Here is an 8757-nt window from a genome sequence, read left to right on the forward strand (position 1 = left end):
AATGGAGGCAAAGATCGAGAAGTTGCAAGAAATGTTTAACAAAGAACTAGAAGAATTAAAGAACAATCAAGCGGAGAAATCAAAAGCTTTACAGACAAGCAAAAGCTAAGAGAATTCAGCAGCGCCACCCAGCTCTACAACAAATGCTAAAAGAACTCCTCTAAGTGGGAAACACAAGACAAGAAAAGGACCTACGAAAACAAACCCAAAACAATTAAGAACATGGTCATAGGAAAATACATATTGAGAATTACCTTAAACGTGAATGGATTAAATAGTCCAATCAAAAGACGCAGGCTTGGGCTTCCGCAGAATAACTGAGGCAGAAAAACGGATAAGTGACCTGGAAGACAAAATGGTGAAATTCACTGCTGTGGAACACACTAAAGAAAAAAGAATGAAAAGAAATGAAAACAGCCTAAGAAACCTCTGGGACAACATTAAACGCAACAACATTCACATTATAGGGGTCCCAGAAGGAGAAGAGAGAGAGAAAGGACCTGAGAAAATATTTGAAGAGATTATAGTTGAAAACTTCCCTAACATGGGAAAGGAAATAGCCACCCAAATCCAAGAAGTGCAGCAAGTCCCATACGGGATAAACCCAAGGAGAAACACACTGAGACACATAGTAATCAAATAGGCAAAAATTAAAGACAAAGAAAAAAACTATGAAGAAAATGGTAACAGGGACGTATATATTAATAATAACCTTGAATGTAAATGGATTAAATGCCCCAACCAAAAGACACAGACTGCTCAATGGATACAACAACAAGACCCATATATATATGCTCTCTATAAAACACCCACTTCAGACCTAGGGTCACATACAGACTGAAAGTGAGGGGATCGAAAAAGATATTCCATGCAAATGGAAATCAAAAGAAAGCTAGAGTAGCTATACTCATATCAGATAAAATAGACTTTAAAATAAAGAATATTACAAGAGACAAGGAAGGACACTACATAATGATGAAGGGATCAATCCAAGAAGAAGATATAACAATTATAAATATATATGCACCTAACATAGGAGCACCTCAATACATAAGGCAACTGCAACTGCTAACAGCTATAAAGGAGGAAACCTCCAGTAACACAATAATAGTGGGGGATTTTAACACCTCACTTACAAGAATGGACAGATCATCCAAAATGAAAAGAAATAAGGAAACAGAAGCTTTAAATGACACAATAGACCAGATAGATGTATTTGATATTTATAGGACATTCCATGCCAAAACAGCAGATTACACTTTCTTCTCAAGTGCACACAGAACATTGTCCAGGATAGATCACATCTTTGGCCACAAATCAAGCCTCATTAAATTTAAGAAAATTGAAATCATATCAAGCATCTTTTCTGACACAATGCTATGAGATTAGAAATGAATTACAGGGAAAGAAACGTAAAAAACACAAACACAGGGATGCCAAACAATACGTTACTAAATAACCAAGAGATCACTGAAGAAATCAAAGAGGAAATAAAAAAATACCTAGAGACAAATGACAGTGAAAACACGACAATCCAAAACCTATGGAATGCAGCAAAAGCAGTTCTAAGAAGGATGTTTATAGCTATACAAGCCTAACTCAAGAAAAAAGAAAAATCTCAAGTAAAAAAATCTAACCTTACACCTAAAGGAACAAGAGAAAGAAGAACAAACAAAACCCAAAGTTAGCAGAAGGAAAGAAATAATAAAGATCAAAGCAGAAATAAATGAAATCAATAAAATTAGAAATGAAAAAAGAGAAGTTACAACAGACACTGCAGGAATACAAAACATCCTAAGAGACTACTACAAGCAACTCTATGCCAATATAATGGACAACCTGGAAGAAATGGACAAATGCTCAGAAAGGTATAACCTTCCAAGACCGAACCAGGAAGAAACAGAAAATATCAACAGACCAATCACAAGTAATTAAATAGAAACTATGATTAAAAATCTTCCAACAAACAAAAGTCCAGGACCAGATGGCTTCACAGGTAAATTCTATCAAACATTGAGAGAAGAGCTAACACCCTTTCTTCTCAAACTCTTTCAAAAAATTGCAGAGGAAGGAACACTCCCAAACTCATTCTATGAGGCCACCAGACAAAGATACTACAAAAAAAGAAAATTACAGACCAATATTACTGATGAATATAGATGCAAAAATCCTCAACAAAATACTAGCAAACATAATCCAACAACACATTAAAAGGATCATACACCACGATCAAGTGGGATTTATCCCAGGGAGGCAAGGATTCTTCAATATACAAAAATCAATCAATGTGCTACACCATAGTAACAAACTGAAGGATAAAAACCATATGATCATCTCAATAGATGCAAAAAAAGCTTTCAACAAAATTCAACACCCATTTATGATAAGAACACTCCAGAAAGTAGGCATAGAGGGTCCTTACCTCAACATAATAAAGCCCATATATGAAAAACCCACAGCCAACATAGTTCTCATTGGTGAAAAATTGAAACCATTTCCTATAAGATCAGGAACAAGACAATGTTGTCCATTCTCACAACTATTATTCAACATGATTTTGGAAGTTTTAGCCACAGCAATCAGAGAAGAAAAAGAAATAAAAGGAATCCAAATCGGATATGAAGAATTAAAGTTGTCACTGTTTTGCAGATGACATGATACTCCACATAGAAAATCCTAAATATGCTACCAGAAAATTGCTAGTGCTAATCAGTGAATTTGGTAAAGTAGAAGGATACAAAATTAATTGCACAGAAGTCTCTTTCATTCCTATACACTAATGATGAAACATCTGAAAGAGAAATTAAGGAAACACTCCCATTTACCATTGCAACAATAAGGATAAAATACCTAGGAATAAACCTACCTAAGGAGACAAAATACTTGTATGCAGAAAACTATGACACTGATGAAAGAAATTAAAGATGATAAAAAGAGATGGAGAGATATTCCATGTTCTTGGAATAGAAGAATCAACATTGTGAAAATTACTATACTCCCCAAAGCAATCTACAGATTCAATGCAATCCCTATCAAACTACCAATGACCTTTTTCACAGAGCTAGAATAAAAAATTTCACAATTTGCATGGAAACACAAAAGACGCGGAATAGCCAAAGCAATCTTGAGAAAGAAAAATGGAGCTGGAGGAATCAGGCTCCTGGACTTCAGAGTATACTACAAAGCTACAATAATCAAGAGAGTATGGTACTGGCACAAAAACAGAAATATAGATGAATGGAACAGGAGAGAAAGCCCAGAGATAAACCCATGCATATATGGTCTCCTTATTTTTGATAAAGGAGGCAAGGATATATAATGGAGAAAAGCCAGCCTCTTCATTAAGTAGTGCTGGGAAAACTGGATGTAAAAGGATGAAATTAGAACAGTCATGTAAAAGGATGAAATTTTTTTCATGTAAAAGGATGAAATTAGGACACTCCCTAACACCTTACACAAAAATAAACTCAAAATGGATTAAAGACTTAAATGTAAGGCCAGACACTATAATACTCTTAGAGGAAAACATAGGCAGAAAACTCTATGACATAAATCACAGCAAGATCTTTTTTGACCCACCTCCTAGAGAAATCGAAATAAAAACAAAAATAAACAAATGGGACCTAATGAAACTTAAAAGGTTTTGCACAGCAAAGGAAAACATAAACAAGATGAAAAGACAACCCTCAGAATGGGAGAAAATAATTGCAACTGAAGCAACTGACAAAGGATTAATCTCCAAAATTTACAAGCAGCTCATGCAGTTCAATATCAAAAAAACAATCCAATCTAAAAATGGGCAGAAGACCTAAATCGACTTTTTTCCAAAGAAGATATACAGAATACCAACAAACACATGAAAGGACGTTCAACATCACTAATCATTAGAGAAATGCAAATCAAAACTACAATGAGGTATCCCCTCACACCAGTCAGAATTGCCATCATCAAAAAATCTACAAAAAATAATTGCTGGAGAGGGTATGGAGAAAAGGGAACACTCTTGCACTGTTGGTGGGAATGTAAATTCATACAGCCACTATGGACAACAGTATGGATGTTCCTTAAAAAACTAAAAATAGACCTACCATACAACCCAGAAATCCCACTACTGGGCATATACCCTGAGAAAACCACAATTCAAGAAGAGTCATGTACCACAATGTTCATTGCAGCTCTATTTACAATAGCTAGGACATGGAAGCAACCTAAGTGTCCATCGACAGATGAATGGATAAAGAAGATGTGGCACATACATACAATGGAATATTACTCAGCCATAAAAGGAAACGAAATTGAGTTATTTGTAGTGAGGTGGATGGACCTAGAGTCTGTCATACAGAGTGAAGTAAGTCAGAAAGAGAAAAACAAATACCATATGCTAACACATATATATGGAAACTAAAAAAGAAAAAGACAAAAGTTATGAAGTACCTAGGGGCAGCACAGGAATAAAGACGCAGACATAGAGAGTGCACTTGAGGACACAGGGAGGGGAAAGAGTAAGCTGGGACAAAGTGAGAGAGTGGCATGGACTTATATTTACTACCAAATGTAAAGTAGATAGCTAGTGGGAAGCAGCCACATAACACAGGGAGATCAGCTCAGTACTTTGTGACCACCTGGAGGGGTGGGATAAGGAGGTTCAGAGGGAGATGCAAGTGGGAGTAGATATGGGGATATATGCATAAGTATAGCTGATTCACTTAGTTATAAAGCAGAAACTAACACACCATTGTAAAACAATTATACTCAATAAAGATGTTAAAAAATAATAAAAAGGGTTCTATTGAAAATATTTTTTTAAAAAGTAAGTCAGAAAGAGAAAAACAAATACCGTATGCTAACACATATATATTAAATTTTAAAAAAGGTTTCTGAAGAACCTAGGGGCAGGATAGGAATAAAGACACAGACGTAGGGAATGAACTTGAGATCTCAGCAGGGGGGATGAGTAAGCTGGGACGAAGTGAAACCATGGCCTGGACTTATATACACTACCAAATGTAAAATAGATAGCGAGTGGGAAGCAGTCACATAGCACAGGGAGATCAGCTGGGTGCTTTGTGACCACCTAGAGGGGTGGGATAGGGAGTGTGGGAGCAAGACACAAGAGGGAGGAGATATGGAGATACATGTATATATATAGCTGATTCCCTTTTTATAAAGTAGAAATTAACACACCCTTGTAAAGCAATTATACTCCAATAAAGATGTTAAAAAAAATTAGAATGGAAGAATAAGTTGTGGTATCCTAGTATAAATGAATACTATACAGCAATGAAAATGAATAAAATCCTGCACATTTAATAATGTAGATTAATCTCACAATGTTAAATGAAATACTTCAGACATGAATATTTACACACTGTATGAGTAAATTTACATAATGTTCAAAAATAGGCAAAGCTCATCTATATATTAGAAATCAGGATGGGGTACCTTTGTAAAAGAGGGTTGAAGGAGTAACTAAAAGGGAACATGAAGTGCCCCTTTGGAGTGAAAGCAATGTTACAATTCTTTATTAATTGAGGTACTGTTGATTTACAATATAATATTGGTTTAAAATGTACAACATAGATTCAAATTTCTTATAGATTATACTCCATTTATAGTTATTATAAAATGTTGGCTATATTCCTGTGCTGTATGGTATATATTTGTAGCTTATTTATTTTATATATAGTAGTTTGTACCTCTTAATCCCCTACCCCTATCTTGCCCCTCTCCCCTCCCTCTCCCCACTAGTAACCAATAGTTTGTTCTCTATATCTGTGAGTCTGTTTCTTTTTTATTATATTCATTATTTTACTTTATTTTTTAGATTCCACATATAAGTGATGTCATACGGTATTTGTCTGTCTCTGTCTGACTTATCATACTTACCATAATAACCCCCAACTCCATCCATGTTGTTGCAAATAGCAACAATAATAATAACAAGAGCAGTTGTTACTTTTCATGGTTGAATAGTACTGCATTGTGTGTATGTGTGTATATATATATATATATCACATCTTCTTTATCCATTCCTCTGTTGATGGACACTTAGGTTGCTTCCATACCTTGGCTATTGTAAATAATTCTGCTATGAACATTGGGGTACATGTATCTCTTCAAATTACTGTTTTTGTTTTCTTTGGATATATACACAGAAGTGGAATTACTGGATCATATGGTAGTTCTATTTTTAGTTTTTAAAGGAACTTCCATACTGTTTTCCATAGTGGCTGCACCAATTACACTCCCACCAACAGTGTACAAGTGTTCCCTTTTCTCCATATCCTCACCAACATTTGTTATTTGTGGTCTTTTTGATGACAGTCCTTTTGACAGATGTGAAGTGATCTCTCATTGTGGTTTTCATTTGCAGTTCTCTGATGATTACCAACATTGAGCATTTCTTCATGTGCCTATTGGCCATCTACATGTCTTCTTTGGAAAAATATCTCTTCAGGTCTTCTGCCCATTTTCTAATAAGGCTATTTTTTTTTATGTTGAATTGTATGAGCTGTTTATATATGATGGATATTAACCCCTTATTGGTCATATTATTTGGAATATTTTCTCCCATTCAGTAGGTTATCTTTTCATTTTGTTGATGATCTCCTTTGCTGTGCAAAAGTTTTTAGATTTCATAAGGTCCCATTTGTTTATTTTTGCTTTTGTTTACTTTACCTTAGGAGACAGAGCCAAAAAAATATTACTACTATTTATGTCAAAGTGTGTTCCACCTTTGCTTTCTTCTAGGAGATTCATGATTTCAGGCCTTACATTTAGGTCTTTAATCCATTTTAAGTTTATTTTTGTACATGGTGTGAAAAATGTTCTAATTTCATTCTTTTACAGGTAGCTGTTCAGTTTTCTCAGCATCACTTATTGAAGAGACTGTCTTTTCTCCATTGTATATTCTTGGGTCCTTTGTCATAGATTAATTGACCATACATGTGTGGATTTCTTTCTGAGCTCTCTATTCTGTTCCATTGGGCATGTGTCTGTTTTTGTGCCTGACCATACTGTTTGATCACTGTAGCTTTGTAGTATAGTCTGAAGCCAGGGAGCATGACACCTCCAGCTCTGTTCTTTCCCAAGATTGTTTGGACTATTCAGGGTCTTTTGTGTTTCCATACAAATTTTTAAATTATTTGTTCTAGTTTTGTGAAAATTGCCCTTGGTATTTTGATAGGGATTGCATTGAATCTGTAGATTGCCTTGGGTAGTATGGACATTTTAACAATATTAATCATTACAATCAATGAACATGGTGTATCTTTCCATCTGTTTGTTTCATCTTCAATTGCTTTCATCAGTGTCTTATAGTTTTCCAAGTACAGGTCCTTTACGTCCTTTGGTAGGTTTATTCCTAGGTATTTTATTCTTTTTGATATAATTGTTAATGGAATTTTTCCCTTAATTTCTCTTTTTGAGAGTTTGCTGTTTGTGTATAGAAATGCAATAGATTTCTGTATATTAATATTTTTTCCTGCAACTTTACCAAATCATTGATGAGTTCTAGCTTTCTAGTGGCATCTTTAGGATTTTCTATGTGTAGTATCATGTCATCTGCAAACAGTGAAAGTTTTACTTCTTCTTTTCCAATTTGGATTCCTTTTATTTCTTTTTCTTCTCTGATTGCTGTGGCTAGGACATCCAATATGATGTTGAATAATAGTGGTGAGAGTGGACATCCTTATCTCATTCCTGATCTTAGAGGAAATGCTTTCAGCTTTCCACCGTTGAGTGTGATATTAGCTGTGGGTTTGTCATATATGGCCTTTATTACGCTAAGATATGTTCTCTATGCCCACTTTCTGGAGAGTTTTTATCATAAATGGATGTTGAATTTTGTCAAAAGATTTTTCTGCACCTATTGAGATCATATGGTTTTTATTCTTCAGTTTGTTCATGTGGTGTATCACATTGATTGATTTGTGGATACTGAAAAATCCTTGCATCCCTGGGATAAAACCCACTTGATCACAGTGTATGATCCTTTTAATGTATTGTTGGATTCAGTTTGCTAATATTTTGCTCAGGATTTTTGCATCTATGTTCATTGGTGATATTGGCCTGTAATTTTCTTTTTTTGTGATATGTTTGTCTGGTCTTGGTATCAGAGTGATGCTGGACTCATAGAATGAGTTTAGAAGCATTCCTTCCTCTGCAATTATTTTGGAATAGTTTGAGAAGGATAATTATTAACACATCCCCAAATATTTGGTAAAATTCACCTGTGAAGCCATTTGATCTTGGACTTTTATTTTTTGAGAGTTTTTACACTACTGGTTCAATTTCGTTAATGGTAATTGGTTTGTTCATACTTTCTATTTTTTCCTGGTTCAGCCTTTGGAGATTGGGAGATTGTACATTTCTAGGAATTTGTCCATTTCTTCTAGGTTGTCCATTATATTGGCATATAGCTGCTTGTAGTAGTCACTTATGCTCCTTTGTATTTCTGTGGTGTCAGTTGTCATTTCTTTTTCCCATGTAATTTTATTGATTTGGGCCCTCTCTTTCTCTCTTGATGAGTCTGGCTATCAATTTTGTTTATCTTTTCAAAGTACCAGCTCTTAGCTTCATTCATTGATCTTTACTTTTTTTTTTTTTTTTTTTGCGTTATGCGGGCCTCTCACTGTTGTGGCCTCTCCCATTGCGGAGCACAGGCTCCAGACACGCAGGCTCAGCGGCCATGGCTCACAGGCCTAGCTGCTCCGCGGCATGTGGGATCTTCCCTGACCAGGGCACAAACCCGTGTCC

Source organism: Physeter macrocephalus, chromosome 4, assembly GCF_002837175.3.
Source record: "Physeter macrocephalus isolate SW-GA chromosome 4, ASM283717v5, whole genome shotgun sequence".
In the NCBI taxonomy this organism is placed as follows: domain Eukaryota; kingdom Metazoa; phylum Chordata; class Mammalia; order Artiodactyla; family Physeteridae; genus Physeter; species Physeter macrocephalus.